This window comes from Schistocerca americana, chromosome 4, assembly GCF_021461395.2.
Source record: "Schistocerca americana isolate TAMUIC-IGC-003095 chromosome 4, iqSchAmer2.1, whole genome shotgun sequence".
Lineage (NCBI taxonomy): Eukaryota > Metazoa > Arthropoda > Insecta > Orthoptera > Acrididae > Schistocerca > Schistocerca americana.
Genome location: NC_060122.1, coordinates 417,937,622 through 417,963,346, shown reverse-complemented (window position 1 = coordinate 417,963,346; position 25,725 = coordinate 417,937,622). Strand labels below are relative to the sequence as shown.

At 40.5% G+C, this 25,725-nt stretch overlaps 1 protein-coding gene across 1 annotated transcript in view; it reads left to right on the top strand.

Annotated features, from left to right (window-relative positions):
• Positions 1-25,725, top strand: part of LOC124613141 (nephrin-like) — an 840,812-nt gene that overhangs the window by 212,208 nt on the left and 602,879 nt on the right. The window lies entirely within an intron of this gene.

Sequence of the window (25,725 nt, the reverse complement as noted above, 5' to 3'; positions counted from 1 at the left end):
GAAGACCAAGAACGAAGTGCTCGGATTATAAAGAGTGTAAGACAGGGATGCAGTCTTGCGCCCCTAATGTTCAATCCATAGATCGAAGAAGCAATATTGTAAAGAGAAGAAAGGTTCAAGAGTGGGACTAAAATTCAAGATGAAAGGATATCAATGATAAGATTCGCTGATGACATTGCTATCCCCAGTGAAAGTGAAGAAGAATTACAGCATCTTCTGACTGGAAAGAAGGTTCTAATGAGTACAGAATATGGACCGAGAGTAAATCAAAGAAAGACGAAAGTAATGAGCAGTAGTAGAAATGGCAACAGCAAGAAGCTTAACTTCAGGATTGGTGGTAAGGAAGTAAAAGAAGTTAAGGAATTTGCTACCTGGGCTGCAAAATAAGCAATGACGGATAGAGAAAGAAGGACATCGAAAGCAGGTTAGCATGGGAAAAAAGGGCTTTCCTAGATAATAAAAGTCTGCAAGTATTAAACAAAGTCCTTAATATGAGGAATAAATTTCAGAGAATGTACGTTTGGAGCACAGCATTGTATGATAGTGAAACATGGACTGAAGAAAAACAGGTAAAGAACAGTATTGAAGCATTTGAGATGCGGTTGTCGTTCTGCTTTATTCCCTGTGCAGATACGACATGTCCTAGGAAGACTATGTCTTATGATCCAAATTTGGATTTCATCAAGTTCACCATTACCCCATGTTCTTAAAGTGTTTTCAGGAAGGTATCCAGAATTTCATTGTGTTCTTCCCTCAATGGCTCTGCTATGAGTATGTCATCCACATAACAAGTCAATCGCTCTTGTAACTCCTTAGGTAGAATACTTCGTAGACCTCGAATAAAGGCTGCAGATGAAATGTTCAATCCAAAGGGGAGTCTTTTAAACGTATAAAACCTTCCAAAAGCAGTAAATGCAGTGAATTTCCTGCATTCAGGAGCTAATTCAATTATCCAAAAGATTGATCGTAAATCTAATGATGAGAATACTCTTATATTATGAAATTTTTGGAGCAAGTCTTCTAGTCTCTCAGTACGATCTGTTTCTTGAACTATGAGTGTGTTAATTTGTCTGGAATCTAACACGAAATGTATCGTTCCTTTTTTTTCACAACAAGAAACGGGCTTTTATAAATTGAGGGCAACCTGTTCAATAACACCATCTTCTTCCATCTTCTTAATTCCAAGAATATAGCACGTCGGTAACTCAATGGGATGTGATACAGGGCAACTCAAAGGGCTTATGGTCCTTAACCTCGAATCTATATTATAGATATGTAATTGCTCCAGGCTTCAGATCAGAGACAATCGCATGCTTGCGTAATATTCCATCTAATTCTGACCTTTGCTGATCTGTTGTTTTTCTTTTTTCGGTATCTGTGTAAATGTCTTCAAGTATTCCCAAATCCACAGGCTCTGGCTGGTTCGTCCTTAGATATCGCGGATTATTCTGACAAACAATATTTCCATCCACTTGCATTTGTGACTGTGTATCATTTCCACACATTTCTTCGTGCCTCGGGTTTTCCTCGAATTTTAAAGTGATTTCTCCAGAAGGGACAGTTCCTCTGCCCATATCCAACACAGCTTTTGCTGATTGATGACGTCAGCTCCGATTATCATATCGCCTGACATCTTTGGTACTATGACCAAATTCGTTTCTATTACATGACCCTGGCAGTCAAATGCAAGTCTTGTATGCTTTGTGACGCCCGACGAACGCCCCATAGTTGGTGTGAGTACTTTGATCTTTCGTGTTTTTGACACCAATATGTCATGGTCACCATTGTGACGATTGTAATGATTGAATAACGCCTCTGATTTCGACGTAACTCGTTCCCACTATCAAGTATTGAATTAACGACAATATTCTTAACTGTTACGCGAGTATGGGACCAATCTCTGAAGTACTCTCGTCTTCGACTTCCACCATTAATATGTCCTCAATTACTTCTAAATTTAACCGATGTATGTGTGTTCGTTCTGTTACAACTTGATGTTTATGGACATCCACATTTGCGTCATTTTACATTTACATTTGATGGTTTTCATCGAGAGTTTGTGGTGCAGTACTTCCTTTTTTTAAATTGTCCAACTTCACTCTCACTGCTTATAGATCAGCTTCTGAAGTAACCCATATAGATTCGAAATCCTCATATTCACACCTTGCTGTTGCCTTTAAGTTTGTCTCCTCGTCACACGTCTGTGTAATCGTGTTGAAATTGGATTTTAGAGCCTGGCAAGTATGCTTTAAGCGTGACAGTTTCACTCTTACATTCTGGGGTATCGTGAGATTCCCGTTGAGTGTTTCTGTACTTACACCCTGATTCAACTCGTTATCATATTTGTTAACTGCCACTGAGAATTGAAGATTAAAATTTTCACCTGTCTCGTCAATTATTACGATGATGTTTTCTGTGTCTGGTGTGATGATTAAAATGTCTCGATAATACTGCCGTACTAAGTCCTCGTATGTGCCAAAATTGTATACGTTTGAATCTCATTTATCAGACTGTTCACATACTTTATAATCTGGTTAGTTTTCGATCATGGCGGTATATTTTTCCTGTTATTTTCCTTCCATTAAAGGCTTGCTCTTAACGATTTTGTTCGATTCCCGCAGTCCACAATGCCTCAGACTCCTTCATTTTTCTTCCAAAGTTTTGTGGAAGGATTTTAGTAGATCCTGTAGCGTGTCGAACTTTTGATCAGGTGTACTTACGCGTACTTCCTTCTTTTCTCTATGACCTGTATTAGCCGTATTTTGTGGGTCAATACCATCGTTTTGATCAATCGTAGTGTCCCGGTTACAGTAGGATATGTATTATCCTGCTGAAAATCATTTTTCGTCTGTGCAGAATCTAACATCTGAATCATATTCATCAATGCTTCGCCCTAATCAAATGGTTCATTACTAGGTAATGATGGGAGTTCATCCTCATCGGCAGTGCCAGTCCAACTTATCTCCTCCCAACACTTCAGTTGTGACTTCCCCCCTATTTGTAGTATCTGTGCTGATCTTTCTTTCGTTCCTGTTCCCAATTCCAATTCTTGTACGTCACATCTTAACCTACTTATTGCTGCGGACCCGTCGTCATAAGTTGCTGCAGAAAGTGGAGGAGTGGAAAAACTGACCACAATGTAATTGATATGGTTTTAATAGCGGTTGAAACAGAAGGAATATAGACGAAAACTGGCAAACTCGGGATAACCGACAGACTGACTTTAATCAGCGATCTCCAGGAGGTCCATGGAGAGAAAGCAGATTATTGTAGGATATGAGGTCCGCTGGCTATGCAAAACACCGATTTAGGAAAAACGCTGTTTTGCGTAACTGGCGGACCTCACATCCTACAATTTTAACCGCAAACACGGCAGGCACAGAGAGCTGCAAATCCAAATAACGAATATGACTTGTTATTCTTTCTTGAACAAGTGGTCGCAATCCAAACTGTTTCCTACTATTACCGCAATGTTCTGGCATACGCTGGTTTGGACTAATTTCTCGTTCGCGTTTTGCGGTTTCGGACTGGTGTCCACATGTGCATTTCCGCCTTACATCACACGTAATTTCGGGTGCCCTTTCTGTCGTATTATTGGCCATTGTTGATTTTGCAGTATTCACAGTTGTATCTATCGACACTTCTATCGTCGTCTGCGACTCCTCACTAACGCTTTCTACGTCACCACGACTTTCGATCAAACGTAAAACTTACGATCTCAGCCATTGAAATCGTGTTTTTCTTGTATTTTTGAGATACGAGTATCGAATTTCTTTACCGACGCTTTTGTCGTACTTTTGCAAGACCTCATCTCAACAATGACATGTTTCGCCTTCGTCGTCTCTTTGATGGCAAAAGCTTCGACCTATTGTTTAACCTTTTTGACACTTGGTTGCGTATCTTCACGCAATGTAATATATCTGTCTGGACAGTGGCAGTGCCTCTTCTCATTTGTTTGTGCCCTGTAACGAGCGTTTGCAGCGTTTTTTGCGCTTCCTTATCTTCAGCTCGCATTTGATCTAATTGGTCTTGAATATTTTCATGCGTTTTTTGTATTTCCTTGTTAGTTTCTTTCAGCCTCAGTGTTATGCGCCATTCTAATGCCTTTTGCCCTTGTGTTACGCGCACTTCCCTACGATTTTTTGATTCTTGAAACTGTGTTGTTTGATGCGTTATGCGCCCCTCTGCAACCTTTCCTGATTCCTGGGATTGTTGTAATAAACGCTGCGACATTCGAAATATGTTGGAGTTTTCGTCCACACCATTTTCGCCAGTTGCCATCTGATGCAACCGTTCCGTATCTCGTTTTTGGTGAATCGTTTCCTTAACTTCCGAACATAGAGTAGGAGCACTAACATTCGTTCTTTCATGCAATTGCAAGCATGACTGATTCAATATGATTACGTTTGGTTCAATGTACCGTAAATCACTATCTACAGACTCAGCGTATGATTCATTAGCAACGCCGTTTTCATGTCCACTTTTTGGACCGTGATGAAAGTTATGTGTTGCATTTTCGGCCTCATTCGGTATTTCTACATGTTCTGTCTTGTGTTGTTCACGCTGACCTACCTGTAGCGTGTCCAACTCGATCCTATCGAGATATTCCATGACTTCTCTTTGTCTTAATCGATTATTTTCTGTCTTTTTTGGGCGTTCCACTAAGCGTTGCTCTTCGCGAATTTTCCGAACTGGACTACGCGTTAACATATGATCATAAGACTTGATTCTACCACAAAATATCATCCACAGTCCTATATTCAATATTTGAACCCGTTTCCTCGTCTGTTATGTAGTCTTCTGGTTACTGGAGTTTAGTCAGAACTACACTTACTACACAGTCGAGTCACATTTACATGAACTTTTTTTTTTGCTCTAATTTGCGTCAGCTTATTGTTTGGGAGACAAATGTGCTTTTACCTATCAAAAGCAAACCCTCAATCTATCAGAATGGTGTAATTTCGCATCCTGGCAGGGTCATCATTTTGTTGTATGTCCGACCGTTGTATCTGCACAGCGAGTGTACTAATGTGTGAAAACTTAGCCTACCACTTAGCGCTCAAATGAACAAAACATGTGAACTGTCAGCTCAAACCCCGGGTATCAAACAGGCATAAATATGATACTGGACCTGTAAGGTTGCTAATATCAAGTGCGGATCCTAACAAAAATCATTAAAAATGCTGCTGTCACGTACCTAGAATGCATGTGTTAATAAAATTGAAAGTTTGGGGTCTATTCTACAAAGACAAAACAGCTCTTTCATGTTTTCAAAAACGGCTCAAATGGCTCTGAGCACTATGGGACTTAACTTCTGAGGTCATCAGTCCCCTAGAACTTTGAACTACTTAAACTCAACCTAAGGATATCACACACATCCATGCCCGAGGAAGGTTTTGAACCTGCGACCGTAGCGGTCGCGCGGTTCCAGACCGTAGCGCCTAGAAACGCTCGGCCACCCGGGCTGGCTATTTCCTGTTTTATTCTGCACATAATTTATCGGCTGTTGCTTTCAGGGGTCAAATGATACACAACAATTATGTTCAATTACTTTTGACACTCGATAACAAATTATTTAATTCTTGGACGTATTGAAATGACGATTGTTAAGCCGGTCGATGTGGCCGAGCCGTTCTAGGCACTTCAGTCTTGACTCGGGCATGGATACGTGTGATGTCCTTAGGTTAGTTAGGTTCCCGTAGTTCTACGTTCTAGGGGACTGAAGACCTCAGAAGTTAAGTCCCACAGTGCTCAGAGCCATTTCTACCATTTCATTTGAACGATTATTAAAAGCGTTATCTCTATACACGAACATTTTTTATCACAGGAAAGAATGATTATTAAAATTTAAATCTATGTTGTCATAGCTGGTCAATGCACTGAGTTGGTGGAGAATAAATTTACTTTTTGATCCAATGAAAAATACTGACATGTACTCAAAGTGAGGGCGGGGCAGTATCTTCGCTTTTGATGTTCAATCGTCAAAGTGTATTCAAGTTGGAGTGAGAAATATCATGTCAAAATTCCTGTGGCTTAATGCGCAGTCATACGTTACCGAGCGGCATCTGCAACGGCGTTGTCTCTGTGCTGGATCTGAAATCCTAATTCCCTACTCTGTCCTTGACTGAATTTACTCAGTCGCAACTCTCCAGCGTTCCGTAGAACGTTAATCTTTCCTTTGCCGAAATAGTGGCTATTGCACACTCGCTATGCTTTGGAGGGTGTGCACAATTCCTTTGCCCACAAAAATTCCCGCACGAATAATTATCTACCGCCTTGCCATCTGTCGCTACAATATGTGAAGCGTACCATCCTCACTTCGCAGAGAGCAAAGCTCTCAACATCGTCTCTTATTTTCACACACTTATGTGGTCTGTTGCAAGATGAGAGAGACATAGAGCCTTAAGGTCTCAAAATGCTTTTATATAATGGGGATCTCCCCACTGTGTCGCCTCGGCATCGCTAGGTAAGGCTTCAGCCAATCACCGTCTCACTAGCGACAAATAAACATTCTTATTTTTCTTGCCGGGTCGCAGTCTAGCCCTGTTAATGACGTGCAGCACCTTACCCTCGGTCCCGGCCTTATTTACGTTAAAAGGAATAATGTATTGGTCTGGCCTTAGCCCTTTCTGCCCTGAAGCTCACCGTTCTCTTGCTAAATGGGAGTTCTACGATCATTAACCACCTCCTCGGTTTGTCTCCAAAATATGTTTCACTTTAACTTGTTTGTTCATGCCAGTCCATATATTGTTAGATACTGTTTTGTTAGTTTTAAGTACGTGATATTAATTGCAGCTGCCTTTTGTTGATATAGTGTAATTGTTATTTTCTGAGGATCTCATTGTGTTTCGCTCTGTCGTTATGGATGAAGCTCATGTATGGTCCGTAAAATCCGGACGCCTTACGTGGTGCTACAGAAGAATGTTGGTAATTAGGTGGACTGACAAGTTAAGGAATGAGTAGGTTCTGCACAGAATTGAAGAGGAACGGAATATATGACACTGTCAAGAACAATGGACTGAATGATTCGACGTATGTTAAGACATCAGGAAATAACTTGTAAGGTAGCAGAGGGTGCTGTAGAGAGTGAAAGGTAGAGCAAGACAGAGATTGTCATACATCCAGAAAATAATTGACGACGTAGGTTGCAAGTACTACTCTGAGATAAAGATGTTGGCACAGGAGAGGAATCGGCAAACCAGTCAGAAGATTGATGACTGAAAAAGAAAGAAAAGTGTTTTCAGTTTCCCAGTGCCACAGATAGAAGAATCATACGTCACGAATTTCCCCTCACTCTCTGTAGTGATGCAATTCTCACACCAACGTGTATTCAGTTAATGGACATAAAATTATTCATTTGTTATATTATTTTGCACTCACACCTTCATTCACATCTATAACTAAACGCATTATGTCAACAATTATTAAGAGAAGCTATAATATTCTCTACAGATACTTTTCTATTTCCCAATTTTTCTTCTTACTGCTTCGAAATTTATCATTCGTGTGAAAATGACATAATTTTCTATAACGTGTTCCCAAGTATTCTAAAATTGAAGATCCTTGAAAACTCTTATTATGAAAGTGACCGAAAATAAATACGATGCTAATGAATTGCTTTTCTAGATTTACTTCACTATTTCAGAATATTTATTTTATACCGATTTCTTATAGTTAAAAAAATATTAATTCCAGCACAAATCACCTTTTTACGTAATTTCCAACATAGTTATCAATTTTTTATCAGTGTTCATACCGTCCCGTATATTGCAGATAAGCCACAATGCCTTTCCCAATCGACACAATGAAATATTTTACGCAATACAGAAAGAGATTACATCCTAAACTATACAATTATTTACAAAATTCTCCATCTCACTGCCCTTCATAAAATGCATTCCATACTTCCACAAAATTTTTTATTTCATAACACTGCTCTTATTATAATAGTCACATCAGGTAATTTTCCACATTATTAGTTCAAATTATAGTGTTCCTTTTCTATCACTAAGGTGCATCCATGCACAGTTATATATCTTCTCCCTCATTAGATTTCGTACATTATCATTGTTTTATAATTCACATCCGGTAATCTTTATTATTTCAAAACTTATTACCTATTTTTCATCGCAAACAACGCCTCCTTCACCAACAAGTTACTGTATTCTATCATGAACAGATAATTCACTGATTAACCATCAGGTGAACTGAACTTCATTTTTTCACATCCTTCTGTGTAATTTCCGATACAGTAACATCCCCTTGTGCAACAAGTCACATAATTTCACCAGTAATTTCTGTATACTATCAATTTCACTTTCATCACACCTCTAATAATCTTTACACCTTTATTTCAATTTATTTTTAATATTTTAAGAACGACAACATCCTCTCCTAAACAACAAATTATTTTAATTCCTCATCATTTACGTTCTTTTTTAACTACTTTAGATGTTAATGCCCTTTCAACGTCCATTAACCATTTTCTCCCTCAGTGTCGGTACACTCTCTCCAGATAACTTCAGTATGAGAACACACTTCTACTTTTCTGCAGATAGCGAAGAATGTTGAAGATGATAAACGTACTTCAGAATGAAAGAAGCAGACGATTAAGAGTGTGAAAGAAAAATTAAATATTACTGCCACTAATTCGAGTGCATGGTGATAGCTGGTCACCCAGCATTGCTGAGTGTGTAATGCCCTCTGAGGTCTTTACCTTCAACATCTATCTACCTCATGAAAATCTTACATCTATTTTTCTATTTTATTTTGCATCAAAAGCAGTTCCTGCAGATCCAGCCCCTCTTCTTCGGTCTACGGATAACTGCTACTCTCAGCCAAACACTGCACTTATTCACCATGTAACAACAGACTAATTACTGTATATGTGAACTGAAGCTGGAGAGGGAGAAAGGAAGAGAACGGGAAGTGACAGTAGATGTCAGCTGTACAAGGACTTTACCCGGAAACGAGTTAAAATGTGTGCTGGACGGGATCTGAACCCGGGATCTCCTGCCTGCTAGGAAGTTGCGTTAACTACTGCCATAACTGGACACGGGCTTTACTCCAACTGTGCGAACTATCTCACCACCCCTCTCGTTTGACTCACACCCCCACCTAATGAAACCTATCTGTAGTCCCTGTCCATGTGCTGCATGCTCGCTACTGTGAGATTTTCCGCAGGTCAGACGTAATTGTGCTCCGCACTGGAGAAGGTGGATTAGTTGGCCATCGGGGCGAATGAATTATAAGAATGCAGGGCGTCTGATCTTTCGGACATGTCCAAAAGAACAGCCGATGCGCAATTACGTCTGATCTCGTGTGTAAATCTTACAGTAGCGTGCATGGAGGACATGGACAGGGACTGTCGATAGGTGGCGTTAGATGGGAGTGTGAGTCGCCCTAGAGGTGTGTCGATATAGTTCACGCAGGTGCAAAAATATTGTTACTGGGTGGTGCAGTGGTTAACACAACTGCCTAGTAAGCAGGAGACGACGGGATTGGACCCCAGTCTGGCATACATTTTCACTCGTCGCCGCTGATTCCTTCAAAAGCTCCGATGCAGTGGACATCGATAACCCCTTCCATTTACTTTCTTCCCCCCCCGCCCCCCATTCACAACCCCTCTCCCACACCATCACCGTTTAATGTATCACAGCTACGGATTCACCACTGTTCCTGTTCTTTCAGACGTGTTCAAAACAGCAGACACCATGCATTAACGTAAAAGTAGTTACTGTTTGTCTTGTGTTTTCTCTAAAATTATTGGCTTCCTCTTCCTCCAGCAAAACATGTAAAATTTCCCTTTTGTCAAAACCTTCTCCCTGGCTAGGGATTACACGCAGATTTTTTTAGGACTGCAGTCGCTATACATCCTTTAAGCACTTGTCAATCCATCGATTAATGATAGATCAAATCACTTCTTGAAATGTGCGTACTGTCTTTTCACAGTAATTAAATTTTTCATTGACTCTGAAAATTCCCCATCCTCTTCATCTTCATTCGCACTCTTACTAATCGACTGAACCCCATTATGGTCATCACCTGCCAGTACTCCCTTTGCTATACATAAATCTTGATTAATTACCATCGGTATTTCCACCAACCTTTTCTCCTCCTGCAATCCTTTCTTCATGACTCAATTCTTCGCCAGTTGTTCTGTACATACTTTCCTGTATATCTCATGTTTCGTCATTTTCCTTGACACCATCTAGCACATTCTCTGTAATGCAGTGAATACTTCATCCTTTCCTATTAAAAAAGTCCTCCAAACCACAATTAAACATGCGTAGTCTGAATTCATTAATCTCATTTGCCTCCGTTGCATCACCTCTGTTATTACTTTGATATTATGGTGTACAAAGAGCATTGCTAGCAGGCTCAAATGACTGTTGTCCATTCTGCGAATGGTAGCCACTTCACAGACGGGATCGAGTTTCTCATACTCCATGACTCTACGTCATTTCCTCTTTGTACTCCCACATGTTTCCTTATTGAACACCGTTATTGTCACGAATTGGAGAACGCAATCTATGAACAGACACTTATTCTCTTTTAATTTGTCTGTTTACCGTAGTATGCCGCCACCTTTCAGCTCTAATCCTATTATCATCACAAAATGAGCCCATTCCGTTTACATTTACATTCTGGTGGGTTTCCACAGTTTCCCGTGGCCTAAAATTTCTGTTATCTTGCTCTTCTCTTTGAAATAATTTTCTCTCTGTCTGCAAGTAGTTATCAAATGCGTTAATGTCAACCCTAGGCGCAGGTATAATGTTATTATACCAGTTCGTTGACAGTTTCACATATAAACCGTTGAACATTCGGTCTCGCTCTTATTTATTCTTTAAATAGACAAATTTGTAACCCACATCAGTGCAAACATATTTACACTCTCATTTCTGGTAATAGACTTTTCCACTCCGCGTAAACTATTTTTAATCTCCATCTGCTTTTGTTTCCTTCAATATTCTTTGATAAAGGCTTCATTAAAGCTTTATAATATGTCATACCGTTCGATAGCAGTCGCACTTCATAGCTTCACCCAAGAATTGTGATGTAACAAAACCAGTGTTTTGCCAATCAGTCCACAAACTAGGCAAAAAACTTTCAAAACCATTCCAAAATTCTTTTGAATATACCATTCCCGACAGATCAAAACGTAAATATTATCTGATAGTAGTACACGTTATTTCGGATGATTTAGTCACCAAATTACACCACTATTACTAACAGCTATAATGTTAACGCTCTACCTTAGACAGTCTGCTGTCTTGTTCAAGCAGTTTAATTTCTATCTTATTAACCTGCTTAGTCAGCTTTCTGAAATAGATTCTATCAGTTCCACACGATCACATACAGCCATTGCAGATGTCAAACAATTTTCCCATTCCGTATTAATTTTACTGACTACAAATTTATTCTACAACAGCAACTTCCTACCCAATTTGATGTATATTTTCTTTAACTTGTCCAATACTGTGTTTGCTTCCAACAACTACCCTTTTAAAATTCGCTGATAATTGACATTTCACACTGTCTAAGGATTGCCTACATTGATTCTAAACTTGGGAAATTCCTTCTTCAACCATAATGTCAAACGAATGCGACTCTTTTTCTCAATTTTTCTTCAGATCTTACGTTCTAATCTTCAAATGATTTCAGATTTAAGTTTCTTAAGCTCACCATCTCAATTATGTTTACTGGTTGTTCTTGTGTTCACTAGTTTGTATGAACTTGTAGGGCATTAAACTGTGACGACAAGAACAATGCCAGTGTGCATGTATATTCCATCATACTCATAATACTACGCGGTATTCTTTGACTATTGATATAGTTTTAGTATTCTATCCTCCATAAGGTGGAGAACATAATGCAGTAATTCATGCGAATATTAATGTGATATATGTAGAAATCAATGACACTATCAACAGATAACAATAAAGTGTATGGTTTTGCACATGAAATTCATGCAAGTGTGCTTTGTTTACTTTGAAGTGTTTGTGGTTTCACTGATGATTGTCATTTCATAGCCTCGCCATTGCCCTACTCTGACACGACGGTAACTGATTCGGCATCTGTTACCAAACCACAAGCAACAAATTTATCAGGCTGAAAATTACATAAAAATGTCATCACTTTGAAGATCATAGGGTTACTGTACATCGAGATATTATAGCACATCCAAATGAAACATCATTAAGTCGCAATTACTTATTAATGCTGGCAATTCTCAAGAGTGTACCAGTTTCATAAACTGATCTTCCAATAGCTGCAGGCAGAAAGGTAAAGAAGATAATTTTTGTTTCACGTTAAAAAAAGGATATTAATTCGTTACATAGATATAAACTTTGTTTTAAGCACAAAATTTGATCGCTGATTTTAGCGAAATTTAGCGGTTCGTTATAGATTCAAGTAAAACAAGCGACCGCTTGGAGCGTCCAGCTGGGAACGGTGGCAGAGGTGCCCAATAGGAAAATTAATGTGCAAGGCGAATAGTTTTTAGTAGCAAGAGTTGACACGTTTGGCAGTATGCAGTAACAGAAGCAAAAACGTTCGAGGGAACACGGGTCCAGAAAATACCTTTTGCAAAAAATTACCAGTGACTAATTGTTAGCCTCTAGAAACTACAGTACTAAAAATTATCCTAGTTGAGATTCGAACCCATATTAGATGGAGAAGTATTAGAATAGTTTACATTTCAAATAAATTTGTATCAAATAGGTCAATATCTCTGCTGAATTCCATGGCGGCTCATTGTTTCTGTTGTCCTGTACTTTTGCACAAGTGAATTTTCGATATTAGTTGTGATCATCGCTTACATACAATAACTAAACTTTCTGCTATAATATTTAGAGATAAATAAATAGTAAAACATACATGGTTCAAATTTTGGGGCAAACGTTTTCATCTGATGCCATTTCAGCGATGGCTTTGACATTTCAAACTGGTGTCACAAGTAATCCTATCCAGGTAAACCGTATGATTTCTCATTCGTGGCACTTATCAATTAGTGTTACTATTTTCAGTTGTTTGCAAAGAAAGAAGAAAAAATTGAACTTGTTTATTAATTTCCAACTACTTTCTTGGAAAATTTGAAAACATTTATCTAATTATTGCTGAATTTACCTTACATGAAACACACACCGTCTTATGTTTAACACCGTTGTATAAAATTAGATGGTAGTTTTCGTATGTGTGTCCCGCTTTCATGATGCAGAATGATATAACTTGTACAATGTACAATTAAAAATTCCTTTATTACAATAAAAGAATGATGGACATTTTATATTTTCATTCTTTCCCAGAACTCTAATAGACATCATGTTTCACTGAAGCTAATCGAATACATCAGGTCTACTTCTTTCGGCTTTCATTGAAACGTTTTAAGATACCAGGAATTCATTTACATACAACGATTGGTTTTTTCTTTTAATAATTAGTACAGGAATAATATTAAGAAATTTATTTCTGTTAGGGAGGAATGTCTACGTAGACCTTATGTTAAAACAATAATAAATTCTACATCAATATATTTACATTTGTTTTTAAAGATCCTACCAATAGCCAGCTAATCTCCGACCGGTACAGAATGACGCAGGAGGTCCACTACTTGTTCTCGGAAGGCAGGTGCATATATGAAGGTGCTACAATGATTTTGGTGCACTGTACGGCGATTCTCCAATTTCGTTGTCAGGCGTGATCAACCGGAGTCATGAAGATGAGTACGGATATTGTACGATTCGACCAGTCAAAGAGAGTTCTGCAATGAGGCCTGTTTCCAGTTCTGTGAGGTGCCTATATCACTGTCTCACACGAGTTCGTGGCGTGACCCCCCACTCAGATCTGGCGCTGTTCGCTTCTCTTATACACCCTCCCAGCCTTGGTAACAACACAAATGCACGTTGGTGGGAGTCCTACCTGTGACAGAGGATTGCAACTCAAAACATTTACATATCCGCCGATGTTGCGTACCTGTAAGAAATGATATTGATCTCTTACCATGTCTTCTGGGCACTTCACTCTTTTCGTCTGGCAATGTATGGATTCTGGAATATGATGCTTTCACCGAAATCTTCATAGCTAAAATAAAATCCATGACAGCCATAAGGGAATTTGACGTCCTTTCAACAACTGCCATGCATGTGGACCCATTGACAAGAGACTACTTCCCAAAGTTATTAACGAAGCAGCTGCATGTGTTGTACCATCTACTCTCGTAGATGTATACGTCATAGGTTACATTTCGTACGTAATAAAGCAGTTGTAGAGCCCATTTGATTCCTATAAGTACGGTAATGGCAAAAATGTTACACTACGTTCTATCAGAAAACAGAACGTGAAGTGCGTTCTGTGATTAAATTAAAACGTCTTTTGCAAAAGCACTATGGAAAATGTAAGTGTAATATCCTCCATTCATTTCGCCGAGCTTGCTCTTCAGAGAGGATAGGACAAAGGGTGTGCGCGACATAGCTCGTAACAATTACACAGACGTGCTATTCGCGTGCTAGAGGCCCATTACGGTAGTGGCGTCACGCAGGTGTCTCCCGCCGGCGACACGAACCGTGGACACGCCGTTTAATATCGCAGGACCGCGCGACAGTCCTCTCCTGTCTTGTTCCCACAGCGGCATACATCATGTCCTCTGTCAACGTTGGCTTCCCGACAGATTCGCTTCTAAATAAATGACCTGACTTGGTATTTACCTCTCCCATCTCCCAACAGATCCGATATCATTCTACCATTTCTCACCTGAAGCTATTTATTTCAAAGGTCAATCCAGTAACAAGATGACGGAAGACTGGCATTAGGGCACAGAAGCAGCAGCAATTCCTTCGGAATTTCTAAACTTATGAACGAAAGGGGCAACCAAATGTCTATTCAAGTTGGTTTGCTGGGTCCACACCATTAAACATTCGGAAAAATATCATCCACAGAATCCCGAACATAGTCAAAACAGATAACAGCGAGAACTATCGTACAGTCACCTTAACTGCTCGTGCAACCAAGTTGCTCACAAAAATAATATAGAGGAGAATGCAAAAGAAATTTGGGGACATGTTAGATGACGATCAGTTGGATTTTCAGAAAGCTAAGGGCACCAGAGAGGCAGTTCTCTCGTTTCGGTTGATGGTGAGAGCAACACATGACCACAAGATCTGTCGATATAGAAAAACCGTTCGGAGATGTAACATGGTGCTAATTGTAGTGATTTTCAGAAAAATAGTTGTATAAGATACCCGGGAAGACCGGTATTATAGAAAATTTACGAGAAATAAGAAGGAACCAAGAGAATGGAAGACAAAGAACAAAATGCTTGGTTTGCAACAGGTATAAGACAGATATATTCTATTTAAACCTATTGCTCAATATGTATACCGATGAAGCTGTCACGTAAATAAAACAAAGGTACAGGAGTGAAATTAAAATTGAGGATGCAAGGATTTCAGCAGCAGGATTCGCTGATCACACTGCTATCCACAATACAAGGGAGGACGAATTGCAAGAACCTGTTCAATGGAATGAATTCTAATAAGCACACACTACTGATCGATAGTAAACCGAAGAGAGAGTAATAAGTGGGTAGCAGAAGTGAGATTAGCAATAAACTTAACATCGAAACAGGAGACCACAAAGTAGACGATGCGAAGAATTTTTGCCACCTTGGACACAATATGACACAGGACGGACCCAAAAGGCAAACTCGCAGGTGCATAAACTCAATTCTTCCTTAAAATAAATGTACTATTAGAAAACACATGTCTTCCTGTATGCTGAATGTTATTAAAAATGTACGTTGGGAACGTAGCGTTTGATATAAGCGGAATACAGACTCTGAGCAAAAGCAGAATAGTACAATATCAAAGAGTTGTGGTGCCGCAGAAGCATACCGTAAATTAAGTGTCCCCCGAGAAATGGGTGAGGAGATTGATACATGAAAAATATTAACAAGACGGGACAGAATGATAGGACGGTTTTATGCGATCAGGGGGTAACATCTTTTGTTCTTGAAGGAGCTGTATGGCAAGAAAGAAATTAGAACGCAACCAACAAATAATTGTGGATATAGCGTGTAAATTTCACTTTGAGATGAAAAGGTTGTTGTAGGAGAGGAACACGTAGATGGCCGTATCAGATCACTTACAAGACTGGTTACCAAAAACCGTCCCAGCCCGAGAAATGGGTGAGGAGATTGATACATGAAAAATATTAACAAGACGGGACAGAATGATAGGACGGTTTTATGCGATCAGGGGTAACATCCTTTGTTGTTGAAGGAGCTGTATGGCAAGAAAGAAATTAGAACGCAACCAACAAATAATTGAGGATATAGCGTGTAAATTTCACTTTGAGAAGATAAGGTTGTTGTAGAAGAGGAACACATAGCTGGCCGTATCAGATCACTTACAAGACTGGTTACCAAAAACCGTCCCAGCGTGATATATTATTCACATTTTACATTTTTCAAAGGATCAAATGACTGACTAGGACCTGAAGTCTTGTGAGTGGACCGTGTTAGATGACATGCAGCAGCTATACACCGCAATGTATGGAGAAGCCTAGAGCAGGCATTTGTTTAACAGTGGATGTCATATCGCTGATTGTAATGATGATTTTGATGATAATGATGAGCCTAAATCAGTACTTGTTTGCATATCTGCAGCTAGTACAGGGAAGTAAATTCGTATTAGAGCTTCTGATCTCAGTTGCATTTGCCTAGGAAACAGCTACATCATATTGCATCAGTGACTCCTTTCTGTTGATTAAGCTCGAGCGAGAGAACCAGTCCTGTATTTGGGCTTTCATCACGAGAGGTGCTCAGAATTTCACAAGAGTTTTCTACACGGGCTTTATTGGCTTTGGCAACTGGAATCTCACTCCTGTGAGATGTGTGATATCATGTAGAGCACCAGAGCACGATTTCTCTTTTGTCGTTTGTTCTCACTCTGTCGGGTTTGCATACAAGACTATTTATTGACAGGCTGACTCCTTTGCAGTGCTACCATTTCACTTACTGTTTTTTGGCCTCCTACAGCTACGGACATATAGTTGATGCCCACCCACTAATTGTACCCATGCTATCAGTCGTGACGTCACTTGTGTCCAGTTCTGGACCACTGCATATGTTCCATGTTCGCTGTCTGTGTGTCACACAGGACACTCAGATGGCAGCAACCTGCTATTCTAATTCCCGTTGTATTTCTTACGATCCAGAAACCTCTGTCCTCCTAACTATAGACGTTTTCGTGGGGCTTTTCCTATTACCAACTTCTAAACTCTTTTGGTAGTATCTCTTTCCTCAGATTGATAAACCGTGACTGAAATAGCTTCATAAAAGTGGCTACTGGAATAGGAGTAGAGGGAAACTGGCTCTATAAAGAAACTGGCCGGAGTGGTTCAAAGACAGACACCGTGGTTCGAAGTGAGCGCAGTGGACCGAATATGTAGACACCTTGCATCCGATGGAACAATGAGAAACTAGATCACATGTGAATAGGAAGCATTTACAAAAGTAACTTGAAAGATTGAAAAAACGAAACACTATTTAAATAATCTGGCAATACAGCTATCCTGTCTGCCTGGCGACAAAGAGGATCATAACTGTCATTCTCGGAGTAAGTGATATTTTTTCAGCTAGTGATTGATAGTATTTGGGTTAAAAACAATATTCACCAGTGTAATATCCACCATAATGCTCTGATATACCTTAATAGGACTGTCCTGTGAGAGAACAGGCTCTCTGCACGTTGTGGCTTTCAAAGTGGCAAAAAGCTGAAACTAAGAGCCAGATCTCTGTATATTGTCGCGTTTAGCCTGAGTACATTCGAGCTATACGCCCTGACTTGACAAACCTAGAATGAGAAATGCTCACATCTATACTGTCGTCCAAGATTTTACCTATTTTAATATACAGTATTCGCGGTGGAAAAAACTTTCGCTGCCAACATTTGGCTGGCAAAGGGAGGAGAGATGGTAGCATAAAGTTCTTGAACACCAGTCTCTGTGCGAAAGACCTGGCTTAAATACCAAGCTTCACAGCAGTGTCTCATGAAATGGTTGCATGTGACACTGTCTATGGTGATCTGTCCGTCGGATGGAGACTTTAACCCTGGTGGCCTCCTTGGTATTATACGTGACGAGTACGCTATGTGCGAGCACCGGGTTTCACCCCCTTATGCCTCTCAATGTCATGATCATCACCATCAAGCACACTCACCTCCTCACACACACACACACACACACACACACACACACACACACACACACACACACACACACACACACACACGCGCACACACATGTGCTATTATAAATATTGTAATGGAACATGTTGTAAATGAATAAATACACAAAATACGCAGTATATAAAATTTGTTGTAACTGACAAGGCTCTTGCCTTAGAAGGAACCTCTTTCTTGAATTAAGGTAGACTAATGTATTAACATCACTGATTTGTTCAGAAACTCAGAGTTTTCTACGCTGCTCTTTACCCGTTTAGATAGAGATCTGACATCACCAAAAGTTGGAGCAAATGTTGTTGGTGGCGCATTTATTGTGCGTAATATTGTTCGCTTGTGGTGAAAGGCCTCTTCAACTGAAAATGCTCCACACTTTGTGGAGACTAGCGCAAACTGGTGTACGTCCACATCTCCGAAATCGATATTTTCAGAAGATAAAAAATTACGTTTGTCAATTTTTTAAATAATTGTTGTTTCAATCTCGCGAAATTGTTGACCCCCACGATTGTTCGACTTAAGTCACGCTGGATTTGTTTTAAGGCGCATCAACGTAGCGTAATCTGGCAAAACCCTTGACGAGAATATAGAATAGCTTATAGAAACGTGGTAATGATGGCCTCATGTTTCCAAGAAAACTATAGCTGTGGATACCTTTGGCATGTTGTTTCTTGTATATGTCGACCAGCCTGTATTTCTGCATGATTATGGGAAATGTCCGCTCATACTAGTTCACGCTGAAAGATATGTGTTTAAATTTATATTAGTGAAAGCGGATCTGTAACGCTGATTCTGTTTTTTATATTAATTGTCTATCTGATGATAAACTTTGGAGTTCCGTTTTTGAATGGTGCGCATACAGTTAGCTAACCTAATGCTAACTATTGATGAAAAAATTTAGCTTCGGGAACGCCTAGAGAAATCTGAATATGATAATTCTAAGAAAATGATGCTTGTTTAAAATTTATTGCTACCACAAAATCTCAGTATGAAGTTCGATGAAAATCTGATTACTTTGAAACTAAAGTTTTCTACACTCTTTCCCTTATCTGGGTCGCACTGGATAATGCTGCGCAAAAAAAAAAAAATAAAAAAATAAAATGGCTCTGAGCACTATGGGACTTAACATCTATGGTGATCAGTCCCCTAGAACTTAGAACTGCTTAAACTTAACTAACCTAAGGACATCACGCACATCCATGCCCGAGGCAGGATTCGAACCTGCGACCGTAGCGGTCACGCGGTTCCAGACTGAAGCGCCTAGAACCGCACGGCCACACCGGCCGGCAATGCTGTGCAAATTGCTCTCTTATTCGATAACAGAGCTGCAAAATCCCACTACTGAGATGTGTAAAGGTGGTGTACTCTAAAAACGCAGCTATCAATCTTGGTTCGTAATATTTTGTAACGGTCTCAAATAAATTGAAAATTAATTGACTCTGCTATTGATTCCGATTTATCAACGAGGGTCATGCTATGATTTAAAAATTTGGTAATAACTGCATTAATTTTGATATTATATCAGAAGCAGCTCTGTGAGGAGTCACGAACCAGGTTATACACAGGAGATGCCCTGGAGACGAGTGTGTAAAGTTGCTCCACATTTCAGCCGGTAGACTGGCTGTGGGTGTGAAGACTTGACGCTGCTGGATCACGTGACCAGCGGCCGAGGCCTGAGTGTTTCGGGACTGTTACGCCTTTCCACAGGTGAAATACCGAGGTAATTTGACACGTGATCCAACAGCAGTGCGTCAGTTTACAGGGGGAAGAGAAACAACATGTTAAAAAGGTCAAAGCTGAATAGGAGGCGGCAAGCAGAGCAAAGTTTTCCAGGTAACTGTAGGTCGGAAACGCACTACTGTGGAGATGCGGCCATAAAACGACAGCAACTTAGAACGGGAACGAGTGCGCTGAAGAATGTGCGTTAAGCGGACGTTTCTGGGTGTGTCTAGATTACTTATGTGCTACTTCAACAGCATAGCTTGTACTTAATAAATTAATGGCGTTATAGTGTTTTTAAAGTTACTGATTTATTGGTAAGCTTTAACCAGAAAAAATGAAAGCAAAATACAATTATTGCGTAACAGTTCGCATAGCTCTGTCTATTCAGCTATAGCCATTATGTTCATTTAATTTAATCAGTAACTGCACTGTTTAGCTGGGGCAAGGTAGCTTATAGCTGCACAGTTCCACGTCGACAGGCTATCGTTTCCACAGCGGTGCATTAGACCTGACTATCAGCATAGTTTTCTCTTCTCTGTAGTGTATATACACAAGTAGTCTTTATTGTCTACTGTGGTTCTTAAGTTAATGATATCTAGTGTTGAGAGGATAATTTATGGACACCCTGAATTACATGACGATTAACAAGGATGGGAATGTAAGTATGAATTCGTGAAAATCGTTGTTCAAAACCTGGTGACAACATATGGTAAACGAGATAGTTTGTGGTGGCCGAGATAACTTATAATGTTTTGTTTCTTCATTCACATACATCAGCGCATATACCGTTAGTCGGCCAGTGGCTCGGAAAACGTACATTCGGTATTCAGTGTATCTCCATGTACGCTCCACCATCGAATATATTGCGAACGCTTGTTCGCAAGTCTTATTGGTATACAACCGTGATACGGTACATCTGATCCTTCATAAAACTCCCTAGTGGTGTGATGTTAGGTTTACGCAGTGGCTACGGAATCGGTACATCGCATCCTATTCAACTACCCGGAAAATCTGCATCCGTAAGACGGTCGTTTAAGGAGCGATGAGGCTGTGTTCCATCCTGCTGTAGTACAATGACGTCAGGTTAAGCGCGTTCCAGTTGTAGCACAAGCTCTTTTATCTTGTTCAGGTAAATATCGCTTCTGGCTAAAAAGTCATTGAAAATGAACTGACCAGTAATGCAACTGTACATAAGTGTTAACGAAAAGTTTCTCTTGGAACTGTCTGTTTCCGTTTCATATGCAATTTAACGACACTATGAAATATATATATGAACGTTATGACGGATCAGTGTGACGCATACGTAAGTAGTTCATTAACGGGAGAAACAGATCTTCCCCAACATGTCCTTGCTTTAGTGTTGTCTAGCATACCCACTGCTAATTCTTATCTGTCAGATTTAGTACCTGAAGCAGCTGCACTTTATAGACCTTACGGAAGACTTTGTGCACTGTCGATCACGCATTTCCAACTTTCTGGTCGCCATATGAACCGCTTTTGTTGGGCTCCTTGCTCCAGACCTAAATTCACATGTTGCCATCTGAAGTGACAGGTCCCCAGCCCCTTATTTATGGTAAGCATATGCCATTAGTTTGGTCAGGACGTTGGTCCGTTTCCATACTATGTCTGAAAGTTTCGATACCTTCGGATATCAATTCGTCGCCACTGAAATTTCTGCCGCTGCATTAGCGTTTTTTATCAGATCGTCAGTGCCTGGAAAAAAATAAATAATCCCTTGGCACTGTGATGCCATTGCGATCTAGTGGTGAATGGCAGAATTCCTTGGAATCATCCATATATATATTGCTCTCTAAAATAGCTGAGCGCCCAGTAGTGCCAGTTTTGTATTTAATCCTAATTTCATAACCCGTCTTCTCATTCTAGCTCCCTCTGTTCATCTCCTCCTGCCCCTCAATGTGCAGCACCGTCCTCTCTCTGTCGAGTTCCTCCCCAATCCCTCTGTCCATATTTTTCCACCCCTTGTCCATCTTTTCCTTCACACTCTCTTTCCATCTGCTCCTTCCCCTCTGTCTGTTACTCCCCCTGTCCATCCAATTCCCCCCCCCCCTTTCATATCAATTTGAGCCACCCAATTTGTCCGTCTGCTCTTTCTCTTTAGTCCATCTGCTGTTTGCCCCTATCTTCTGCTCCCTCCTTCCTCTGACCATGTGCTCCTCCCCACCCCCTCTGTCCATCTGCTCCTGCCTCTCTCTGTCCATCTGCTCCTTTCTCTCTCTCTCTGCCCATCTGCTCCTTCCACCTCTGTCCATCTCCTCCTGCACCTTCTATCTCCTCCTCATCCATTGTTTCCCTCCCCCATCGTTTGTCCATCCTGTCCTCTCCATCTCCTCCTTCCTCTCTCCATCTCCTCCAGTCCTTTCTCTCTCTCTATGAGCCTCATCTTCCCTTTCTCTGTCCATTTCCTGCTAGCCATCTCTCTGCCCATAATCTTCTTTCCCTAGTCTGTCCCTCTCCTCCACCGCTCCCCACACAACTGTCTTTATTCACCGCCTCGGCTTCTCTTCCTCTGTCCATTTTCCTCTTCGTATGCCTCTGTCCACCTCCTTCCCCATACGTGTATCAATCCCCTTCTTCCTCCTATCTGACTACCCATCACTTCCTCCCCACTCTCTCTCTCTCTCTCTCTCTCTCTCTCTCTCTCTCTCTCTGTATTATGTATCACCAGGCACTTTCAGAATTGTCAATACGAACCTTTTGTGCTATACACAGTCTACTAAAAATTAAAGTGCATAAAATGAAATGCCGTGATTGATAATTGACTGGTATCGCTCACTGGTTGCTCTTTGATGTGCATGCATATTACGTTGTAATCTCTTCCCACTGTCAACCTGTAATCTTGTAAGTACATAAATGCCAACAAATTGCAAAACTGGTTTTATGTATTGCTCATCTAGTACACGTATTTTATAGTTTTCAGTAAGTTCTATTATGTTTGGTAGATGCTTGATAATGGCACAAATGTCCAAATTTCAGTAGTATAATGAAGTCAGTAACAGCTAAAAGTAGCACGACGCATTTGAAACATTTATATATTCCGTGAACTGGCATTGCAAGAGAGTAAAATACATATTTTTTATTGTCTCCATCTACAGTCCCACTGCTCAGTTATCCAAATTCAAGCACTCTTTACGTAGCAAATTTTCGGTACCAGTCGACGGAGTGTATGTTGGTCAGAGATGAGACTGCTTGCTGGGGAGCCTCCTCAAAGGGGAGGTAAGTAACCGTAACAATTAACATGCTATAGCGTGCAGCAACGCCGCGAGGTATCAAGCAGTGCCCGGCCGCGGTCGGCGGCAACCGCAGCGCGGCTACGCCACTATAATGCCAGGCCGGGAGGGCGGCAGGGGGTGGAGCCACCCTTGCGGCGTGCGCCGGCATTCCAGGAATAAGCCAGCCATCCGGCTGCTACAGCTAGCTGCGCCCCATGCGGGTGTGTATATCAGGAGCGGCGCCGCGCCACGATAAAACGGCCGGCTCCGCGTTTGTTTTATACTCGCCTTTGTGAGGGGTCGAGTGCGTGCGCGCAAAGACTAATAGCGTCCCGCAGGCACGCGGCCAGCCCACCAGCCTTTCGCGCTCCCGCACAGAACGCGGCCTGCGAAAAAGCGCCGACCTCCTAAATGGTGAGCCGGCCATTTTTGGACCTCTGTGGAGGACGTGCAGAGCTTCGCCATTCACTGCTGCACGAAACCGTTCTGGCTGCAGAGACTTTACGGTGAATGTCAAATGTTGCAGCACTCCTCGTTTCCTCTTCTCCGTGCTACCGCGTAATTGAACACGAACTCCCCGAATGCGTCGTACAGTCCGCAAAAATATACCAAAGTTTTAGAAAGTCGTGAAGCACCTGCTATTATTCATTTATCACCTACAGCTTACTCGTTCCAGTTACAGGCCTTTCTACAAATTTTCATCCGTCATTCAGCTTTTCGTAGCGTGTGCTACTCCTTACATCACTATACAATGAAGTGACGAAAGTCATGGGGTAGTAGAAATTTTTTGCACAGCATTCAGATGTTTAACAAACGTAAACATGTTCCATAGTCGGCTGTAATGTGATTTTTATTTAATCGTGTTATTAGCTAATTTCGACGTTCTGTCATTGCCAAGTACTAACATTAAGATAAAACATTGCTGAACAAATTTCTTACAATCACATGGTAAGCGACAGTTAAATGTTGGCTGTCAGTCACCATCTTCTTCTTCTTCTTCTTCTTCTTCAGTAGCTCTACAGACCTTGGTGAGCCTTGGCTTCTTCAACAATCTCCTTCCACACTTCTCGGTTATTTGCTGCTCTTTTCCACCCCCGGACTCCCATATTGCTGATATCCATTATTACCTCATCGATCCATCTTCTTCTAGGTCTCCCTTTTCGCCTAACTGAATGGATCATACCTTTCATCATTTTCTTTGGAATTCTATCCTCTGCCATTCTCTCCAAGTGTCCTAGCCATCGAATTCGCTGAGATTTCACAAATTTTACTATGTCTCTGCCTTGTATTAACTCTTGTAATTGGGCATTGTAGCGTATTCTTCAGCCTTCTTCCTCCCTTATTGGCCCATAAATTTTGCGTAGTATTTTCCGCTCAATGCTTCTTAGAGCATTTTTATCGTGTTCTGTCAACGTCCATATCTCTGAGCCGTATGTGATAACTGGGAGGACTAGGGAGTTATATATTAGCAATTTAGTTTTTATTGTAACAAGGCTATTTTTGAAAAGCTTCATATTTGCAAAGTAAGCTCTGTTTCCTGCTTGTATTCTTTCCCTTATAGCCTTTCCAATACTGTTATCATTTGTTATTAGGGCTCCCATCTAGTTAAAAGAGGACACTCCATTGAAGCATTTCCCATTGATATTTAGGTTTTTAGGGGTTCTTCTGGCCTCTGATTGTGACATTACCATATATTTTGTTTTGTTTTCATTTACTATGAGGCCAATTTTTAAGGCTTCTTTTTCCATTGCCCGGTATGTTTCTAGGAGTGTATTGGTATTTCTTCCTACTATAGCAATGTCATCAGCGTATGCACATATCTGGCTAGTTTTCATAAATATGGTGCCTCTTTTATTGATTTTATTTAGTGCACTATGCAGGGCTATGTTGAATAGGACAGTGGAGAGACTACCCCATTGTTTCACACCTTTATTAAAGTCAAAGCTATCACTTGTTCTGCTAAGGACCATTACTTTTTCTCTTGTCTCTGTCATTGTCATTCTGATTAGTCTTATTAATTTAGCACATATACCAACTTCTTTCAGTACTCTGTATAGTTCTTGCCGATTTATGCTGTCAAAGGCTTTTTCGAAATCGATGAATAAGAAATGCAGATCTATATCATATTCATAGAACTTTTCCATCATTTTCCTTATCACAAATATTTGATCCGTTGTTCCTCTGCCTGGTCGAAAGCCACACTGATATTCCCCTAGTATGCCTTCTCCACACTTCTGTATCCTTTCGTTTAATATACTTGTGAAGATCTTATAAGCTGTACTTATGAGTGTAACACCTCTATAGTTTTCACATGCTGTTCTGTCCCCTTTCTTATAAATGGGGACTATTATTCCAATTTTCCAATTATCCGGCATAGTTTCTGTTTCCCATATATCTGATATTAATGTGTGCAGTTCCTTTATTACAGCCTCACCACCAGTTTTTATTAATTCAGCACTTATGCTGTCTTCCCCAGGGGCTCGATTGTTTTTTGACTTGTGCAAAGCCTGGGAGACCTCTTGTAGTGTTGGCTTTCT